This window comes from Aethina tumida, chromosome 1 (genome assembly GCF_024364675.1).
Source record: "Aethina tumida isolate Nest 87 chromosome 1, icAetTumi1.1, whole genome shotgun sequence".
Classification (NCBI taxonomy): domain Eukaryota; kingdom Metazoa; phylum Arthropoda; class Insecta; order Coleoptera; family Nitidulidae; genus Aethina; species Aethina tumida.
In genome coordinates this window covers 11628267-11651860 of record NC_065435.1, presented here as the reverse complement: position 1 = coordinate 11651860, position 23594 = coordinate 11628267, and the positions used below count along the sequence as shown (strand labels likewise).

At 26.9% G+C, this 23594-nt stretch overlaps 1 protein-coding gene across 1 annotated transcript in view; it reads left to right on the top strand.

Annotated features, from left to right (window-relative positions):
• Positions 1 to 23594, top strand: part of LOC109608802 (plexin-B) — a 167749-nt gene that overhangs the window by 117888 nt on the left and 26267 nt on the right. Inside the window, exon 5 of the mRNA XM_049965361.1 lies at positions 18633 to 18685. The gene's annotated coding sequence lies outside the window, so the exon portion shown is untranslated. The remainder of the gene's footprint in view (positions 1 to 18632; positions 18686 to 23594) is intronic.

The window sequence follows — 23594 nt, the reverse complement described above, 5'->3', positions numbered from 1 at the left end:
TGAGTACACAAATGTAAAACACTTTGTTATTAAAACTAATAAAAGGCTTTTGTTTTTGTTTTTTCAAAATTTGTTTACACCGTAATTTACTTGGTGTATTTGTTTTAATAATTTTGTTGAAATAATGTGACAACCTGTTATTTTTATTTGGAGCTTTTGTAACTTTTTAATTAAAATGTGTATGTGCACTTTTATGCACTAATGTTACTAAAAAGCTTACGTCTCGTTTAAACAATAACTATTATGAACTATTAAGCCGGAACTAAACATTGATATTAAAAATAATTATTAGAGAACAATATTAACTTTGATTACACCATTTAGTGGAATCAATTTATTAAAAGAGTAAAATAAATTTAATGGCATCAAGGTTTTAATATATTTTTAAATAAAAATATTCATAATTTTATGTTATAATATAATATCCGTGTGGGTAATTAATTTTATATGAACATAATAATTGAAAAATGTAATAATAAAACAACAATTTTTTAATAATCGTTAAAAATAATTCCCATAAAATAATTTATATTAATAATAAATGCACGTTGCATAAAACCACGCCATATAATTTAAAATTAATCTTTAAACACAGCCCAGTCTAATTCCCCAGTAGCCAACCCCACGCCATTCCACCCCTCGCCTTTTCAGGAACAATAAAGAGTGTTAAATTGTGCATCAGACCCTCCAAGAAAACTTATATTTCAAATACTTGTACGTCCAGAAGCGGCCTGCATTAATTCAATGCCAGTTTAATATGACAACATTTCTCTACTACCCACAGAACAAGGGGATATTCTTAACTGTTTAATTTTAAAAATATCACCAATTCATCCCACCATATTCAGATGATTTGAATATAAAGTTTCCCAGTTTACTGTTTAGGGGGAAATCAATGCCACGAATTGTTTTTCTAAAGATAAAGTATCTGTTACAAGGAAAATACATTTTTTACGATTGTTTGCTGTCTGAAATGTCGTTTTTGAGACCGAACAGTTTTTGTGTTTAATCAAAATAAAACGTCACACAATTTAAATTAATGACCACTTCATTTCCAAGTAGAATAAGTATAAAGTACCAAGAGAATGATTGTTCCAAAGTATAAAGAAAGAAATACTTCTTTAAAAAAATAATGAAGTACTAAGAGTTTTTAATATATTCAACAATATAAAAAATTTAAATATATAGAAAATTGGAAACTAGACAAATAAGATAACAACCACAATACAACTGTGAATATCTGAAAGAAGAATAAATTCTTCTCCTTGAGAGTAGTAAGTAGTTATTATAAAAATATTGAATATATTGATCGTCATAATTTTTTAAACTAAAAATGATTTGGACCTCCACCGACTCGCCTTAACATTTGTCTAATGAGGTGATCTATTTAATCATGGGATTGCTCATTCAATGCCACTTCTATTTGAAACTGTAGGTCTGCCAAAGTCTGTAGGAAGAGCTTAATTTCCTGCCTATGATCTTCTATACGTGTTCAATCGATGATAAGTCTGGAAATTTTACTGCTCATGGCAACGAATTTGTGAAGAGACTCCAAAATAACCCTCCTAATATGAGGTTGAGCATTATCCTGGTGTAAAACTGGATTTTGAAGGGTCTTACATTATATTATATCCATTTTTAGACACCTTGTATATTATATAAATAAAAACAGTACAGTTACCTCATTCTTTTCAAACAATCTGATGTGTAATTATATTGTTTAGTCCTCTATTTGAAACTGTGGGTCTGCCAAAGTCTGTAGGAAGAGCTTAATTTCTTGCCTATGATCTTCCATACGTGTTAAATCGATGATAAGTCTGGAAATTTTACTGCTCATGGCAACGAATTTGTGAAAAGACTCCAAAATAACCCTCCTAGTATGAGGTTGAGCATTATCCTGTTGTAAAACTGGATTTTGAAGGGTCTCACATTATATTACATCCATTTTTAGACACCTTGTATATTATATAAATAAAAACAGTTCAGTTATGTTAATTTTGTTCAAACAATCTGATGTGTAATTATATTGTTTAGTCCTCTATTTGAAACTGTTGGTCTGCCAAAGTCTGTAGGAAGAGCTTAATTTCTTGCCTATGATCTTCCATACGTGTTCAAGCGATGATAAGTCTGGAAATTTTACTGCTCATGGCAACGAATTTGTGAAGAGACTCCAAAATAACCCTCCTAATATGAGGTTGAGCATTATCCTGTTGTAAAACTGGATTTTGAAGAGTCTTACACTATATTACAACCATTTTTAGACATCTTGTGTATTTTATAAATAAAAACAGTACAGTTACCTCATTCTGTTCAAACAATCTGATGTGTAATTATATTGTTTAGTCCTCTATTTGAAACTGTGGGTCTGCCAAAGTCTGTAGGAAGAGCTTAATTTCTTGCCTATGATCTTCCATACGTGTTAAATCGATGATAAGTCTGGAAATTTTACTGCTCATGGCAACGAATTTGTGAAGAGACTCCAAAATAACCCTCCTAATATGAGGTTGAGCATTATCCTGTTGTAAAACTGGATTTTGAAGGGCCTTACATTATATTACATCCATTTTTAGACACCTTGTATATTATATAAATAAAAACAGTTCAGTTATGTTAATTTTGTTCAAACAATCTGATGTGTAATTATATTGTTTAGTCCTCTATTTGAAACTGTGGGTCTGCCAAAGTCTGTAGGAAGAGCTTAATTTCTTGCCTATGATCTTCCATACGTGTTAAATCGATGATAAGTCTGGAAATTTTACTGCTCATGGCAACGAATTTGTGAAAAGACTCCAAAATAACCCTCCTAGTATGAGGTTGAGCATTATCCTGTTGTAAAACTGGATTTTGAAGGGTCTTACATTATATTACATCCATTTTTAGACACCTTGTATATTATATAAATAAAAACAGTTCAGTTATGTTTATTTTGTTCAAACAATCTGATGTGTAATTATATTGTTTAGTCCTCTATTTGAAACTGTAAGTCTGCCAAAGTCTGTAGCAAGAGCTTATTTTACTGCCTATGATCTTCCATACGTGTTCAATCGATGATAAGTCTGGAAATTTTACTGCTCATGGCAACGAATTTGTGAAGAGACTCCAAAATAACCCTCCTAATATGAGGTTGAGCATTATCCTGTTGTAAAACTGGATTTTGAAGGGTCTTACAGTGTATTACTTCCATTTTTAGACACCTTGTATATTATATAAAAATAAAAACAGTACAGTTATGTTCATTTTGTTCAAACAATCTGATGTGTAATTATATTGTTTAATCAGATTTAAAGTATAAAATCACGTATTAAACCCTATTATTAGTTTCCCACGAAATCGTTGGTGTGGCCTCGTGGTGCACAAATATGGCAGATATAAATGGACAGTTGCCCCGCATAGTGATAAATATTAATCCAGCTTAATAGTTTGCGAAGTGCGTTTGCGTAAAAATCGTGATTGTGGTCAATTACATCAATTAAAACTGATTCGACATATTTACAATGAACAAAACTGTGTGCGATTTGAAAAGGGTTTAAATAATTGACTCTGGCAACGTTTATGCGGGGCGTGTTTATTATTATATAGAATTTGTTTGACCCTATTGTCTCTAATTTAACAATTAAGCCAGTTATGTAATTAAAGAGTGCAAAACAAAATAGCGGACAATCAATATAGTCAATAACAATCGTCTGATCGGTGCTAATGGTCGGGGATCGTTTCAGTATAATGAGTTTTTGTCTTATTGTCTGTTATATTGTTGCCGTTGTCAATTTATTGAGTGTTTGTTCGCCGAACACAAGTTCCAACGATCCTTTGTTCCAAAGACAAATGTCTGATTTATGATGAGTAACGTCATAAAAGGTAATATTGTAATCTGTCATTTACAGACCGGTTCATCGAGGAATAAGTTTTATAAGGAATTTACAGTTTTTGAATTAAAATATGTAATTTAGCGTACGCAAATATTGTCTTTTCCCCCTCCTTTTGATCTTTCCAAATGTCTCTTTTATTATTCTCATCTCACAGCTATTATTGTTATCCAACAATGTATCGAGTGTTTTGTGGAACTGGAAATTGTCATCGGAAATACGACAGCTAAATAAACAAATTTAAACAAACCTGTTAATGGGATCATTTTAATCAATATTATAAAAATGTAATAGTGGAAGTGCATCGATTGAATTTTAAATATTTATTTTATAAACAAATTTTTAACATTCACAAAATACGATAAATTTAAATATTGCTTGGTGAAAGCCAAATATTTGTGTACTTTTAAATAGTGATGAAAATTGTTGATTATACTTAAAGTACAACCAAAATAATAAATAAAAATAATCAATATGTTGTTCAAACTGAGAGAAAGTCAATGTGTCTTTCTTAATAGAGAAAATTGTAGATTATACTTGAAATACAACAAAAATAATAAATAAAAATCATCAATAAGTTGTTCAAATTGGAAGGAAGTCAAAGTGTCTTACACAAGTTTATTTGTTTGGATGAAATTATATTTCAGGAGGTTTTTATTAGTATTATTTTAAGCAATAACATAAAATAATAGAGAAAATTGTTGATTGCACTTGAAATACAACAAAAATAATAAATAAAAATCATCAATAAGTTGTTCAAATTGATATTTCGAAGAGTCTTACACAAATTTATTTATTGGGATGAAATTATATTTCAGGAGGTTATTATTAGTATTATTTTAAGCCATAACATAAAATAATAGAGAAAATTGTAGATTGTGCTTGAAATACAACAAAAATAATAAATAAAAATAACCAATAAGTTATTCAAACTGAGAGAAAGTCAAAGTGTCTTTACACAAATTTATTTGTTGGAATAAAATTATATTTCAGAACGTTATTATTAATATTATTTTAAGCATTAACATAAAGTAATAGAGAAAATTGTAGATTGTACTTGAAATACAACAAAAATAATAAATAAAACTCATCAATAAGTTGTTCAAATTGGAAGGAAGTCAAAGTGTCTTACACAAGTTTATTTGTTTGGATGAAATTATATTTCAGGAGGTTTTTATTAGTATTATTTTAAGCAATAACATAAAATAATAGAGAAAATTGTTGATTGTACTTGAAATACAACAAAAATAATAAATAAAAATCATCAATAAGTTGTTCAAATTGATATTTCGAAGAGTCTTACACAAATTTATTTATTGGGATGAAATTATATTTCAGGAGGTTATTATTAGTATTATTTTAAGCAATAACATAAAATAATAGAGAAAATTGTAGATTGTGCTTGAAATACAACAAAAATAATAAATAAAAATAACCAATAAGTTGTTCAAACTGAGAGAAAGTCAAAGTGTCTTTACACAAATTTATTTGTTGGAATAAAATTATATTTCAGGACGTTATTATTAATATTATTTTAAGCATTAACATAAAGTAATAGAGAAAATTGTAGATTGTACTTGAAATACAACAAAAATAATAAATAAAACTCATCAATAAGTTGTTCAAATTGGAAGGAAGTCAAAGTGTCTTACACAAGTTTATTTGTTTGGATGAAATTATATTTCAGGAGGTTTTTATTAGTATTATTTTAAGCAATAACATAAAATAATAGAGAAAATTGTTGATTGTACTTGAAATACAACAAAAATAATAAATAAAAATCATCAATAAGTTGTTCAAATTGATATTTCGAAGAGTCTTACACAAATTTATTTATTGGGATGAAATTATATTTCAGGAGGTTATTATTAGTATTATTTTAAGCAATAACATAAAATAATAGAGAAAATTGTAGATTGTGCTTGAAATACAACAAAAATAATAAATAAAAATAACCAATAAGTTGTTCAAACTGAGAGAAAGTCAAAGTGTCTTTACACAAATTTATTTGTTGGAATAAAATTATATTTCAGGACGTTATTATTAATATTATTTTAAGCATTAACATAAAGTAATAGAGAAAATTGTAGATTGTACTTGAAATACAACAAAAATAATAAATAAAACTCATCAATAAGTTGTTCAAATTGATAAGTCAAAGTGTCTTACACAAATTTATTTGTTGGAATAAAATTATATTTCAGGAGGTTATTATTATTATTTTAAGCAATAACATGAAATAATAGAGAAAATTATAGATTATACTTGAAATACAACAAAAATAATAAATAAAAATTATCAACAAGTTATTCAAATTGAAAGGAAGTCAAAGTGTCTTACACAAATTTATTTGTTGGGATAAAATTTCAGGAGGTTAATATTGATATTACTTCAAACAATAACACGAAATTGTTGATTGTGCTTGAAATATTAATGTTATTCATTAAATTAATAAATAAAAATTGTCAAAAAGTTGTTCAAACTGAGTTATCTTAATCAAATTTATTTGTGTGAATAAAATTTTATTTCAGGAGTATTACTTTAAGCAGTAACATAAAATAATAGAGAAAAATGTAACAAAAATAATAAATGAAAATCATCAATAAGTTGTTCAAATTGAGAGAAGGCTAAAGAGTTTTACATAAATTTATTTGTTTGGATAAAATTATATTTCACACGTTATTAATAGAATTACTTTAAGCAGTAATATAAAATAATGGAGGAAACAAAAGTAATAAGGAAAAATAATAAATAAGTTGTTCACATTGAGAGAAGGCCAAAGAGTCTTACATAAATTTATTTGTTTAGGTAAAATTATATTTCATAAGTTATTATTTGTATTATTTTAAGCATTAAAATAAAAAATATAGATTGTCCTTCATATACAACAAATATAATGAACAAAATTAATAAATAAGTTGCTCAAATTGAGAGAAGAAAGAATCTTCTTCTTCTTAGTAGGTTTTTATTGGATTTAAATTTAAAAAGATTATTCTGCTGTAAACATCAAAAGCAATTTTTAAATTCTAAATGTGGATTGATTAATATATAAAAGAATTTGAATAAAGCAAGTAAATGAAAAAAGGAAATTCGTACATCCCTGTCTCATTTATCAATTTAAAATTTCGAGTAATAGGGGGAGGACTGTGTATAATTTGCTTGCAAAAAGTACAACAAATAGAAAATTACACATTAGAAAAGATAGTGATTATTTATAGAGCGGAGCGTCGAAATTCTTTTGTCTCGTGTTGCGAAACGGTGTGATTTAATGATGGAAAATAAATTATATAAATAACCATTAAGAACACGAAATCTGGAGGCATTTGTTGAGCGAAATCTTTTGATGTAAGCGAGGGAAGAGTGAACCACGACTAGGGGGCAGAGAGGGAGGGTGGCCGGGCTTGGGGGGTTGCGTCGGCTGAACCGACACTGGTGATTGATCTCCTCTTGCCGACAGTGTTACATCAAAACAAGGTCTTAAGTATACATTCCCGTCTCGCAAGTGGACCACACTATAAATAGAGTACTTCTAAAAACATCGCACCGCATAGGAAATGGATAATCGATAAATTTATAAGCTTCAAGTGACCACGTTTCACTGTTCTCACCCATTTGTGTTTGGGGGGTGGGAAATACTCTTAAAACGTTGTCGAATATGCGGGCCCGAAAGGAAAAAGAAAAAATTATCGGCCGGTGCAGGGAACACGGGCGTATTGGGTGGTGAAAAAAAAATGTACACGATCGATCGATTAACGAGCCCTTGAACGGTCGCCTTTTTTCTTGTCGCAGATGCATTTTCACCGATATTGATCCCGATACGCCCGCCCGCTCCTTTGAATGTCGACGCTCCACCGGGTATATTTGGTAAATTACTCTCTGGAGGGTGCGAATCGTATAATTATTCACGTCTGTTTTCGAGATCAATCGACGTACAAATTTTTAATCGTTGAACTTTGTTTACCGTATTTCGGATTTAATTTAATTCGTATATTTCATTGGCTCGTCATGTTCGTCGTTGCTTTTTGGCAATTTTCACAACATTTAAAAGTAATTAGAATGACTCAGATATGTTTATAAAGAATGATTTATTTAAATTTGACAGAATAATGCTGAAATCTGTTAAAATTAATGTAGTTTGAATGCGTTTTTTATTTATATTTCAAATTATTTTTTATCTATACCTTCTAATTACTTTGTTGTATTGAAAATTGATATAACAAATATTCTTTTAAAACAAATTACATCCACCTCTAGAAATTTATTTTAATAAATATGACAGGAATGTTAATGTACGAATTTCCTTTTTACAGTTTCTTCATAAAAATTGCTTCTGATGTTTACAATAGAGTGACTTTTTTAATTTAAATTTAAACCCAACAAAAAATCAAATTTATATTAAGAATAATTATTGTGTTCTACATTGTTCCCAAATGATTTAAATTTCTTTTTTATATAAGTATATACATTTATTTTTTATCCTTTCTTAACAAATTTACCATTTTTATTTATTGAATTATTTAATAAAAAATCCTCAACCAGAATGAAACTCAAAATTTTGGTGGGAATGTGAAAAATAAAAATTAAATTAATACCACATGTTAAAATAAATATAATAGATTAAGTAGCTGTTAAAATTATTATATCAAATACATTTAATCACTGCAGGCTCTAATAATAGAATAGTGTCAAGTTTACTTGCCTTTATTTTTCCTTTTTATTCGTTATTAATAGAGATATAGATTTTGCTTCAAATACAACAAACATGATAAAGAAAAATAATAAATAAGTGGTTCAAACTGAGAGAAAGCCAAAGAGTCTTATATAAATTTATTTGTTTGGATAAAATTATGTTTCAAAAAGTTATTATTAAAATTACTTTAAGTACTAATATAAAATAATGGAGAAAATTACAAATTAAGCTTCAAATACAACAAAAGTAATAAAGAAACATAATAAATAAGTTGTTCGAATTGAGGGAAGGCCAAAGAGTCTTACACAAATTTATTTGGTTAGATAAAATTATATTTCAAAAAGTTATTATTACTATTACTTTAAGCACTAATATAAAATAATGGAGAAAATTGCAAATTGAGTTTGAAATACAACCAAATTAATAAAGAAATATAATAAATAACTTGTTCAAACTGAGAGAAGGCCAAAAAGTCTTACATAAATTTATTTGTTTGGATAAAATTTTGTTTCAAAAAGTTATTAAAATTACTTTAAGTACTAATATAAAATAATGGAGAAAATTACAAATTGAGCTTCAAATACAACAAAAGTAATAAAAAAACATAATAAATAAGTTGTTTGAATTGAGATAAGGCAAAAGAGTCTTACACAAATTTATTTGGTTAGATAAAATTATATTTCAAAAAATTATTATTAGTATTACTTTAAGCATTAATATAAAATAATGGTGAAAATTGCAAATTGAGTTTGAAATATAACCAAATTAATAAAGAAAAATAATAAATAAGTTGTTCAAACTGAGAGAAGAACAAAGAGTCTTACACAAATATATTTGTTTAGTTAAAATTATATTTCAAAAAGTTATTGTTAGTATTACTTTAAGCACTAATATAAAATAATGGAAAAAATTGTAGATTATTGAAATATAACAAAAGTAATAAAGAAAAATAATAAATAAGTTGTTCAAATTGAGAGATGGCCAAAGAGTCTTACATAAATTTATGTGTTTGGATAAATTTATATTTTATAAGTTTTTTAGTATTTTTTTAAGCAGTAATATAGTTGTTCAAATTGAGAGAAGGCCACAAATTTACACACAAATTTATTTGTTTAGAAAAAAATACATTTCAAAAAGTTATTATTAATATTCCTTTAAAAACCGATATAAAATAATTACACTTTCTTCATAAAAATTGCTTTTTATATTTACAATAGAGTGATTTTTTTAATTTAAATTTAATTTAATAAAAAATAAACTTTATATTAATAATTATTATAATTTTTGTATTATACATTGTTCTCATTTAAATTTCAATTCCTTAACAAATTTATAATTTTTATTTATTAAATTATTTAATATAAAATCATCAACCTGTACTCAAAATATTGGTCCAAATATAAAAAGTAAAAATTAAATTATTACCACATGATAAAATAAATATAATAGTCTAAAGAAACTCCCTGTTTGTTATATAAAATACATTTAAGCACGGCAGACTTTAATAATAGCATAGTGTCAAGTTTACTTGCCTTTTCATTACTTTTCCTTTTTATTGTTAATATTATTTTTCCTTTTCCTCGTTCTTAAAATTGGCTTGTTTATTTAAAACAAAAAAAAAGGAACGGTTACATCTAATTTCGTAATTTTCTAATTGCACGACAAACACACACAAAACAAACAGACCGAAACAATGTAAAAGAATCGTCGCCATTCCAACAAAGACACAATTTTATTAGTTGATGTCAAAATAAGCCGCGTTTAAATCCAGCGACCGACAATTTAAAACGAAACTTTAATACTCGCTTGCTCTATTGCCATAAACCCATTAGACGAAACAAATACAGTCAATTTAAAACAAATACAAAAGTCGCACAAAATGAATAGACCCCGTTGTTAAAGGTGATTTTTATTGTTTGTGGAAATAAGCATTTTTGCATGAGGGATTATATATAGTAGATTAATGGGGGGTTGGGTATTTTTGTAACCCAATAGGAACATGATTAATTTAGGATTAAATTAAAAGAGCATACATGATCTATATGTGCCCCTTTTTGTCATTTTGAAGTATCGGTGAGGTTATTTTGTATGAGAGGGTATTTATATAATGAATCTCCTCGTCCCTTCAACCCTTAAAATAATTAATTTGGTTTTAGGGAGAACCATTTGTGTGTGTATATATATTTAATTAAAATTATGTACTTTAACTAATTAATAATTGAATTGAGTGTATTTTATTTGATATTCGGTATATTCGCAAATTCCATCTATGCATTAATTATTTACGTTTACTGTGATAAAGGATTATGTGATATATAGTAGTTAGATGCATAATTTACAGCCTAAATATAGGATGTGATACCTCCAATTTACCAGGTGAAAATGGAGCAATTTGCCTTCTCTTACCTTAGTACAAAAGCTGGCAATTACAGACATACTGGGCGTCAAACTTAATAACTTATTTTCATTATTTTTATGGAGTATATTAAAATAAGTGGTTTATTCCAGATACATAAATACCTAATTGTAGGTAGAACAGTTATTCTTGATATTTTTTTATATAAATGAGACTTTTTAACAGAGAGACTCTGTATATTGAGATATTATCTAATTTGAAAAAAAAGGGTATAATAATAAAAAAATTTCTACTTTTTAGGGTCATCCTGTATATATTTTCAAATTTTAGGAAGAAGTATTTTAGTCCAAATCATTCTAAATATATGAAAAAATGTACACATTTAAAATTAAAACTATTATAACAATTATTCTTGATGTTCTTTATATATAAATAAGACTTTTTAACAGAGACACCCTCTATATATATAGTTATTATCAGATTTGATGAAAATAGTCTTATAATATATAATCTTTCAAATATATAAAAAAATAAACATTTAAATTAACACAATTACTTACTGCTGTTTCAGATATTTTTTAGACAAAAATCATACTTTTTAGGGTCATGCTATATATATTTTCAAAATTTCGTAAAATGTATTTTAGTCAAATCACTCTAAATATATAAAAAATGTGCACATTTAAAATTAAAACGATTATTAACAATTATTCTTGATATTGTTTAGATATAAATTAGACTTTTTAGCATAAACACACTCTATATATGTAGGAATTATCAAATTTGATAAAAACAGTTTATAATAAACAATTCTTTCAAATACATAAAAAAATAAAGACAATTAAAATAACCGAATTACTTGCTGTTGTTCCAGACATTTTTTAGACAAAAATCATACTTTTTAGGGTCATCCTGTATATATTTTCAAAATTTCATAAAATGTATTTTAATGAAATCACTCTAAATATATGAGAAAATGTACACATTTAAAATTAAAACGATTATTAACAATTTTTCTTCATATTCTTTAGATATAAATAAGACTCTTTTACTGAGACACCCATTATGTATGTAGGTATTATCAAATTTGATGAAAATAGAGTTATAATACAAAAATTCTTCCAAATGTATTAAAAATATAGACAATTAAATTAACAAAATTAGTTACTGTTGTTCCAGATATTTTTTAGACAAAAATCATATTTTTTTGGTCATCTTGTATATATTTTCAAAATTTTGTAAAATGTGTTTTAGTCAAATCACTCTAAATATATGAGAAAATGTACATATTTAAAATTAAAACGATTATTAACAATTATTCTTAATATTCTTTAGATATAAATAAGACTCTTACTGAGACACCCATTATATATGTAGGTATTATCAAATTTGATGAAAATAGTGTTATAATACACAAATTCTTCCAAATGTATAAAAAATATAGTCAATTAAATTAACAAAATTAGTTACTGTCATTCCAGATATTTTTTAGACAAAAATCATATTTTTTATGGTCATCTTGCATATATTTTCAAAATTTTATAAAATGTATTTGAGTCAAATCACTCTAAATATATGAGAAAATGTACATATTTAAAATTAAAACGATTATTAACAATTATTCTTCATATTTTTTAGATTAAATAAGACTCTTACTGAGACACCCATTATATATGTAGGTATTATCAAATTTGATGAAAATAGTGTTATAATACACAAATTCTTCCAAATGTATTAAAAATATAGACAATTAAATTAACAAAAATCATATTTTTTTGGTCATCTTGTATATATTTTCAAAATTTTGTAAAATGTGTTTTAGTCAAATCACTCCAAATATATGAGAAAATGTACACATTTAAAATTAAAACGATTATTAACTATTAGCCTTGATGTTCTTTAGATGTAAATAAGACTTTTTAGCAGAGACACCCTCTATATATGTAGGTATTATCAAGTTTGATAAAAATAGTGTTATAATAAAAAAGAAACTTTTAAATATATTTAAAAAATAGACATTTAAATTACTTACAGTTGTTCCAGATAATTTTTAGACAAAAATCATACTTTTTAAGGTCATCCTGTATATATTTTCAAAGTATTTTGAGTCACATCACTCTCATATACAGGATGAAATTAATTTCCTCCCAATTTATGAAATGAACAAGCTCGACATAGTCATTAAATTTACAAGATTCATTGGTGGAATATTATTTGTCTTTCAGACGACAAAACCTATAAACTGGTGTTAGTTAATATTAATATGATTTACAAGCCTTAACATTAATCTTAGATCCACTTCACTTAACTCGTAAGATGCATGTGTACATTTCGATCAAAGGCCACTTCATAATTGGAGCCACTGTCATCTAAAAACAGATGCAATTTACGATTATAAGAGCCAACCGTAATAACACTTTAATTATTTCACCATCAGCCCCTTACATGTGCACAAATAAAATTCGACGGCCGCTTAAGATGCGTCCGATTGTGGGTGCTGTTTTGCTTAAGTGCTCATATTTAATCCGCACTTGAAATTACATTCGGAGTGTTGTTGCCATTGATATCTGTTTTAATGGACGGATCGCTTTCGTTTTCCATCAGCCGTGGAACATGTGTACATTGGCATTCCGTTAAGTGTAAATATTGCCGAGTTTCGCGGCCGGCTTTCCTCCCGGCCTTTGGGGGGACATGACGCGGCATAAAAATTTCATTTAAAAAAATAATTGAATGTCAGTCGGGCGGATGTCAAAGTTGCCACATTATAAATATTTATGAAATGCCGTTTTCATGGGCCGGCCGTCCGATAACTTCGCCAACCCTCGAGGAGTTCTTTGCTTAACTTAACTTCGGATTCGTTGGGGGATTACCGAAAGTTATGGTCACATACGTGTTTGTTAGTTAACCTTTACTACTACAACGAATGTGATTTACTATCAATAATTTCAATGGATGGCCGAGTAAATATCAACTAATAAATGTCAAACATAAATCATAATTGTTTAAATATCAAATAACAGTAATTATCACTGTATTTCATTTCAAAGGAGTAATTATCATTAAGGAAATTCAAGTATTAATTAAAAATACATGTTTTGAACAAACAAATCGATAATCATCGTTATTATCAGTTACAGAAACAACTGTTTCTTAATGTATTATTTTTACTGATTATCAACAATTTTATGTTAAGATAACCTTAACAAAACAAAGTTTCTTAACCTTTTGGAAACAAAGGTGGTTTAGCTTCAACCAGTAACTGTAAACAAGTATATTTATAATTATCTAGTTTACTAAACAATTAATTGATGTAATAAACGTTATTCACGAATATTACTGGTGGTGATTTAAACAATAAACCTGCGAAATTATCAATTGGATACAATTTTAACGGTTCAATACCCTTTGAGAAGTTGTGACATTAAACCTTTTGTAACTGACTAAATGAGTATTTTAGGAACATTTACCATAATTAACAAGTGAACTGAACCAACCGTAAAACTCTCAACGTTTCTTCAATTATAACAGTGCTAATTAATTTATTTTTTTAACTTTTGTGTAGATTTTTTATCTATATTCATATAACCTTACATATATATTTTTTATATATATAGTTTAATCTACAAATAAATATGACTTTTTAGGAGTGATTAAATTTACTAAAAAATCATTTAAATTATCTGAAAATAATGTACGATGTTGTTCCTAATATTCTTACATATAAATGATACTTTTTTAAGAAGGTCACCCTATACATAAAAGAATTTATAAAAATAATGAATATGAGAAAATATACACGTTTAAATTTAAAAAATTGGACAAAAACGTTTATAAATATATGAACAAATTATATTTAAATTAAAGAGATTACTGGCAATAATCCTGATATTCTTTAAATATAAATGGGAGCTTTTAAGGAGGACACGTATAGAACAATTTACGCATATGAGGGAAACAGTATTGAAATCAAAAAATCATTCCAAATATATGAGAAAATATACATATTTAAATAAACAAAATTATTGCCTGTTGTTCCAGATATTCTTTAAACATAAATAAGACTTTTTGAGAACTCCCTGTATATATTTCCAAATTTACTGAAATAGAATTTTAGTCAAAATCTTTATAAATATATTAACAAATGTATATATTCAATTTAAAAGCATTACTGGCAATATTTCCTAATATTCTTTAGATATGAATATGACTTTTTAAGAGGGACACCCTACATACAGAAGAATTTACAAATTTGAAGAAAAAAATATAAAATCGAAAAGTCATTCCAAAAATATGAGAAAATATACATATTTAAAGTAACAAAATTATTAGCTGTTGTTCCAGATATTCTTTAAACATAAATAAGACTTTTTGAGAACTCCCTGTATATATTTCCAAATTTACTGAAATAGAATTTTAGTCAAAATCTTTATAAATATATTAACAAATGTATATATTTAATTTAAAAGCATTACTGGCAATATTTCCTAATATTCTTTAGATATGAATATGACTTTTTAAGAGGGACACCCTACATACAGAAGAATTTACAAATTTGAAGAAAAAAATATTGAAATCGAAAAGTCATTCCAAAAATTGAGAAAATATACATATTTAAAGTAACAAAATTATTAGCTGTTGTTCCAGATATTCTTCAAACATAAATAAGACTTTTTGAGAACTCCCTGTATATATTTCCAAATTTACTGAAATAGAATTTTAGTAAAATTCTTTATAAATATATTAACAAATGTATATATTTAATTTAAAAGCATTACTGGCAATATTTCGTAATATTCTTTAGATATGAATATGACTTTTTAAGAGGGACACCCTACATACAGAAGAATTTACAAATTTGAAGAAAAAAATATTGAAATCGAAAAGTCATTCCAAAAATATGAGAAAATATACATATTTAAAGTAACAAAATTATTAGCTGTTGTTCCAGATATTCTTTAAACATAAATAAGACTTTTTGAGAACTCCCTGTATATATTTCCAAATTTACTGAAATAGAATTTTAGTCAAAATCTTTATAAATATATTAACAAATGTATATATTTAATTTAAAAGCATTACTGGCAATATTTCCTAATATTCTTTAGATATGAATATGACTTTTTAAGAGTGACACCCTACATACAGAAGAATTTACAAATTTGAAGAAAAAAATAGTGAAATCGAAAAGTCATTCCAAAAATATGAAAAAATATACATATTTAAAGTAACAAAATTATTAGCTGTTGTTCCAGATATTCTTTAAACATAAATAAGACTTTTTGAGAACTCCCTGTATATATTTCCAAATTTACTGAAATAGAATTTTAGTCAAAATCTTTATAAATATATTAACAAATGTATATATTTAATTTAAAAGCACTACTGGCAATATTTCCTAATATTCTTTAGATATGAATATGACTTAAGAAGGACACCCTATATATAGAAGAATTTACAAATATGAAGGAAAAAATATTGAAATCAAAAAATCATTCCAACATATGAGAAAATATACATATTTAAACGAACAAAGTTATTGACTATTGTTCCAGATATTTTTTAAACAAAAATGAGATTTTTTGTACTCCCGTTATATATTTCCAAATTTACTAAAATAGAATTTTAGAAATGAGAAAATGTATATATTTAAATTTATGAGATAATTCCTGATATTTTTTAGATATAAATAAGACTTTTTGAGGGGGACACACTATATATACAGAACAATTTACAAATATAAAGGAAAAAGTATTGAAATCAAAAAATCATTCAAAATTTGTGATAAAACGTTTAAATTAACAAAATTGACTGTTGTTACAGATATTCTTTAAACAAAAATTAAATTTTTTAGGGACTCCCTGTATATATTTCCAAATTTGCTGAAATAGAGTTTTTGTCTAAACATCTGAAAAAACATTTAATTTAAAAAGATTACTAATATTCTTTAGATATAAATTTGACTTAGAGAAGGACTATAAAAGGACAGTTTTAGACAAAAAATATATTTTTACTTTTTTATTTTTATACATTTAAATTTTCAAGAAAAGAAATAAATTTTTTAAATGTAAATTAGACTTTTTTGGACAAACACTGAGTATATACAACATAAAAAATCATTCACAAACTCTATATATTTTAATTAGAAGAAACCATTGTTCAATAGACAATGGAAAAAAATTAGACATTTTTGGAGATACATTGTCAAATTTGAGAAAAATGTATTGCAATCAAAATATGAGAAAATGTACAAATATAAATCAATTCAAATTAATTGACATTTGCTCCAGAAATTCCGTAAATAAACACGAAAAAAATCATTTCAATCAAAACCATTTCAAAATATATGAGAAATTGTATACATATTTATATTTTATTATTATACGTGTACGTTTACATAAAACATTTAATATTATATTGGAAAAACGTTACCCACATTATTTGCTGTAATAATTTATCCGTGATTTTGTTAATTATTCATAATATACTAAAATAACATTTATTAATTAAAATTTGTTAATTAAATACGAGATTGTGTAACTTTGCATGGACCGTATTTTTATTAAAGTGAAACTTTCCTTGTGGTATTTTAGTAGTTGAATATACAAATTATTATCCTTTCATTAAATGTAATGGCATTTGTTCGTGGACGGATAATTTGCATTTTAAATAGAGGTAAAAAAAATAACTAACTGCAACTACTTTTCATTTAAAGCAATATTGATCAGTAGTTTGCTGTCAATCCATAAATATTCAATGGGAGTTGTTTTAAACAACAAAACACGCATTGTTTTTGGGTGTCGTTATTGTTACATCCAAAATAGTTTTGTGGGTACCATCATTAAAAACGTTTTTGGCGTGTATCTGATATTTTATTCATGAACAGTAATTAACATAAAAAATTACCTAGTTATCCCTATTAGCCAAATGTTTCAGAACAATTTCATTGTTGAGTGGCCTCTTGTATGTTTACCACCGTGAGCGTAATGACTTTTTAATACTATCTTACGTCAAAAAAAAAAGAATCGTTCCAACTTTGTAATCATTTTAAATTCGTTTAATGGCAAATTTCCTGTCAAATTGCCATTTAATAGCGTAATGAATGAAACGAAAGCTCATAGTCAAAGGCGGACTTGTTATAAATGTAAAATAAAATGCGACCGAGACCGCTTCAAAGTCGCAATTAACCCGTGGAGTGTTTTAATAGAAAATTTTGATCACCAGAATCGGTTTTTATTATTTTTAGTTTGTCCTCGCAAACACGCCGAGACGACGGGGATCCTTGTGTACTTCCCGACTGTTTACATTGGATCTATTCCACGCTGAACCGTCTCTAAAACTGTGTCAACCCCCGCTAGTCGCTAGTCTGGGTCTCCGGTTTCATATGAAAGTCAAATTTATTGAGCAAACACTGCAACTTGTAAAATTAGAGACTTCTGTCCACACTTCTAATTGACAAACATTCATTATTTGAGGAACTTCGACAACTGATACTTTAACGTTGCTCTCCAACTTTCCTGACAATGATTCTAATTGATCATTATGGCTGACTGATTTTTTTCTTTTAATTACAAGACATACAAACCTGGTTAAATTTATTTTTAGATGTTTAAACTTCTGACTTTGTTGTCTACGTTTAGATTTGAAAGTTTTTACAAGTAAAATGTTATTTTTGTGTTTGTTTCCTGTCAATTTTTGGCTAACAAGATTTTTCTAATTGTTACAGGTATAAACAGATGATTTGATGAACTGGCTTTGGCTTCTTTCCATATATTTGTGGTAAGCTTTTATTTTTGTTAATTTTCTTCATAATATAATTATTTGACTGATATGATATCCTTTATACATTAAACGTAATTAATTTTTTTGTAACTCATAATACAGAATTCCCATTTGTGAACATTATTCTGGAACACCTCGTATACTTTATATAATATATTATATATTTATTACAAATATTAAATAATTATTAAAAAGATCACTGACAATAATTTCTTTAGATGTAAATGAGACTTTTAAAAAGGAACACCCTATGTATTAAAGAATTCACAAATTTCAAGGAAAAAGAAAATATACATATTTAAATTAACAAAATTGTTGACTGTTGTTCCAGATATTCTTTAAACAAAAATAATATTTTTTAGAGACTCCCTGTATATATTTCCAAATTTGCTGAAATAGAATTTTAGTCAAAATTTTTATAAATATATGAAAAAATGTATATATTTAAATTACAAGAATTACTGGCAATAATTCCTGATATTCTATAGATATAAATGAGACATTTTAAGGGGGACACCATATATATAGAAGAATTTACAAATATGAAGGAAAACATATTGAAATCAAAAAACCATTCCAAATCTATGAGAAAATATATATATATATATATATATATATATATATATATATATATATATATATATATATATATATATATATTTCAGTTAACAAAATTATTGACTGCAGTTCCAGATATTCTTTAAACAAAAATAATATTTTTTAGAGACTCCTGTATATATTTCCAAATTTGCTGAAATAGAATTTTAGTCAAAATTTTTATAAATATATGAAAAAATGTATATATTTAAATTACAAGAATTACTGGCAATAATTCCTGATATTCTATAGATATAAATGAGACATTTTAAGGGGGACACCATATATATATATATATATAGAAGAATTTACAAATATGAAGGAAAACATGTTGAAATCAAAAAATGATTATTGACTGTTGTTCCAGATATTCTTTAAGCAAAACTGAGACTTTTTGGGGACTCCCTTTAAATATTTCCAAATTTAGAAATAGAATTTTAATCAAAATCATAAATATATATATATATATATATATATATATATATATATATATATATATATATATATATATATATATATATTACTGGCAATAATTCCTGATACTCTTTAGATATTAATATATATATATATATATATATATATATATATATAGAAGAATTTACAAGAAGAAGTATTGAAATCAAAATATCATTCCAAATATATCAGAAAATATACATATTTATATTATCAAAATTGTTGACAGTTGCTCCAGATAATCTTCAAACAAAAATGAGACTTTTTGGGGGCTCCTGTATATATTTCCAAATTTGCTGAAAGAGAATTTTAGTAAAAATCTTTATAAATATATGACAAAATGTATATATTACTGACAATAATTCCTCACGTTGTTTAGATATAAATGAAATTTTTTAAGGACACCCTATATATAGAAGAATTGACAAATTGAAAGTGTTGAAATCAAAAGTCATTACAAATATATGAGAAAATATATACATTTAAATTAACAAAATTATTGATTTTTGTTCCAAATATTATTTAAACATGAACAAGACTTTTTGTGGACTCCCTGTATATATTTACAAATATGCTGAAATGGAATTTTAGTCAAAATCTTTATAAATATATGAAAAATACGTATATTTAATTTAAAGGGATTACTAGCAATAATTCCTAATATTCTTTAGATATGAATATAACTTTTAAAGAAGGACACCCTATATATAGAACAATTTACAAATATGAAGGAAAAGGTATTGAAATCAAAAAAACATTCCAAATATATGAGAAAATATACATATTTAATTAATAAAATTATTGACTGTTCCAAAAATTCTTTAAACATAAATAAGACTTTCTGGATATATTTCCAAATTTGCTGAAATAGAGTTTTATTCAAAATTTGTATAAATATATGAGAAAATGAATATATTTAAATTAAAAGGATTACTGGCAATAATTCCTGATATTCTTTAGATATCATTGAGACATTTTAAGAGGGAGGGATACCCTATATATTTATTGAAATAGAAATTTAGTCAAAATCATTCTAAATATATGATAAAATGTAAATTAAAGAGGTTATTAGCAATAATTTCTGACATTCTTTAGATATAAATGAGACTTTAAGAAGCACACTTGTTACATTGAAAAGTTACAAATTTCGAGGGTAAAATATTAAAATAATTATATTATCAAGTACATCAAAAATCTTCACAAACACTATTCATTTTGATAAAAATGATAAAAATTACCTTGGACGCCTTGTATATTTACTTTAAAATTCATTATCATTATTCTGGGACACCCCTTACACTTGTAACTTTTATAATATAATAAAATGTTCCCTGTTTATTACAAATATTATTGCATATCACTTTAGAAGTAAAAGAAAAAATATAAAACGTAAATAACATAAAATTACCAACCCTCGAACCCTTAAATATTATAGAATAATAAAATTTTAAATGCCTGGAAAACGTATTTGGGGGAAACTTGGAGAAGCTTTCTCTTTACAGGTTTTTAAGGAAATGTTCAAACTTTATGTTAGTGCAAAATGTGTTGGATGATAATGGTGGGAATATGGACAAAACCACAATTATTTATAAACATAATAAGACCTAAGTTATGCACCATTTTACTCTGCCTTAAAATGTATGTAAAATATCAACAATGTAACTTAAAATTAGATTTTATTAAATTATATTCGGTGCATCATATTACCAAATTTGACAAAAATTTTTACAAATTTAAATGAACCCATCACAGCTTTAATTTAATTATTAAACATCTCTGTCAAAATTAAAGTTGTTATATTCATTCATTCCATTACCGTATATATGAAATGTTGTATGAGTGAAACATTGTAAGAAAATATTAAATATTAGTATATATTTCATTAATTAGGTACATTACTAATCATAATGGCAGTTTTTGTCAAAAATTGTGTTTGAGAAAAAGTAAATATTCTGTGTCAATCTAATTTACTCATTAATACGACTTCGAGACAGGGTATTCAAAGTAAATAAAAAAAACGACCTTAACGTGAATTATGGCACAAAGGGTCGTCCCAAATTATTCAAAAAGACATGTCCGACGTTCATTAAAGCCGTCACCTTCAATCCGTCATTCCATTAAAGAAACAAAGAAACGTGCAGAGCCAGCGACCACTCGGGCAACAACGGAAAAAATTTTAATCCCGCCATTGACACCCGGTAGCACATCGGTACGTGAAGAGATGAGCAAAGACAGATCCCGATGACATCGTCGTTACGTGTTCGGCGACGATGATTAATAGAAAACCCCGTCTGCATTTTAATATCGTCCAACATTCGTGGAACACACCAACATATGCGGCTTCGCCGTTGGAAACGTTATCCGAACGGCGTGAATTAGGGAAAAAAAAGGACTAGTCATGTAAAATAATGCTGTGGCAATGCCCAAAACGTTCGGCCACTTCCCTGTTTGTGAACTACAACGCACATCAATCAAGGAATCAATTGAAACGATGGCTTTACTCGTCCGTTTATAATTTATTATCCACCCCCGCAGTCCCCCAGCTACGTTACCGACGTCCGAAGCTTCGATTTTTACCCAAACGCACCGCGGTGTTCTGAGCAGTTCAATTTTAAAAACTCAGACTAATAAATGAGATGATGAAGTGCATGTAATTGTGATAATAGATAGATCCTTTCCTGCCGTCCGAGTATTTTAAGAAACAAATTCATTCATCTAAATAAAACGTTCACTTTGTCAGTGTAAAAAGCTGGGCCGTTCGCTACCATAAATATTTCATGTCGTAACCTGAGACCAGTTATAATTTGTAAGTGAAATATAAGAAGCTGTTTTTAAATCAGTCGACGGGTTATTGTGATCAATCATACTGTTGTGCTCATAAGAAATGAGCCGGCGCACGTTGACAGATATATTTTTAAAGTAGGAACCGGATGGGTTCCTTCACACACATCAACGTGCTTTATGATCCTAGACCACGGAGATAGAATATCACATCTGCCGTCTGAAAATCAGCCATCGGTTCAATTATCAACGGATACCTGTGCATTTCGAAATTGCTGCCGTCGCCGCTGAACTTCTTCCGCTCCACGAGATGCGACGTTTAAATTGACTTAATATTTTAGCACCGCGTAAATAAATAAAATGTGCAGGCAATTCCGTTTCGAATAATGCGCCATTTGAATTGCAAGGAAATTGTTTGTGGTTTACGTAATTGTCTTGCCGTCGAAATTGTCTCGAATCTTTCGTGTGTTCATTTTTGTGTCGGGCGAAAGGTCTGGTCGGGCTGTTAGGGCAACTCAATCGTGAATGATTGGGGTTAAAAATGGAGCAAGTCGGGTTTTCAACTTTTCCCGTTCGCGTTGTGCCGTTGCGGCGGTTTCGAATCGAAGTGTTAAAATAAGTGTTGGTTAATTACTTTGGTTTTCATAACTTGTTTTTAATTACAGTTATTGAAAGGTGGCACATAAAAGACGGGCAAAAGTCAATTTCTGAAGCTGGTTAAAAGACAATGAATAAATTTATTTTTAGGTACTGTGTTATTTAATTTAACACTTTGTTTAATACCTTTTTTGTTTTATAATTTTGGCCCATCTCCATTGCATAGACAACAAATATTCCTTTAATCTTCTTGAATTGAATGATGAGTTCATTTAAATTTGTAAAATTTTTATGTCAAATTTGGTTATAAACGTTATTCCCCCATGTTTTCTATAGGGTTGATATGGGAGATTGGGACTGACAAGACAAAATATCGATGCTTTGGTCTTTTAACCAATCTGTCACAATTTTGGAATTGTGATTGGGATCGTTTTGTATGTTAAAACAGTTTTATTAAGAACATCATTTCTTCAATATA